The following is a 352-nucleotide window of genomic DNA, read 5'->3' on the forward strand; positions in this document are numbered from 1 at the left end:
AGTCTAGAAGACTAGAAGTCCGAATTCAGGGTGCCAGCTCCAAGGGAAGGCTTTCTCTCTCTGTTGGCTCTGGGGGAACATCCTTGTCATCAAACTTTCCCTGGTCTAGGAGATTCTCAGCACAGGGACCCCAGGTCCAAAGGATACACACTGCTCCTGACACTACTTTAATAGTATGAGGTCTTCCTGTCTCTCTGCTTGCTTGTCTTTTATATCTCAAAAGAGATTGACTCAAGATACAACATAATCTTGTAGATTGAGTCTTGCCTCATTAACATAACTGCCTCCAATCCTGCCTCATTCACATCACAAGGGTAGGATTTACAACACATATACGATAATTACATCAGAT

This window comes from Trichechus manatus, unplaced genomic scaffold (assembly GCF_000243295.1).
Source record: "Trichechus manatus latirostris isolate Lorelei unplaced genomic scaffold, TriManLat1.0 scaffold00235, whole genome shotgun sequence".
NCBI lineage: Eukaryota > Metazoa > Chordata > Mammalia > Sirenia > Trichechidae > Trichechus > Trichechus manatus.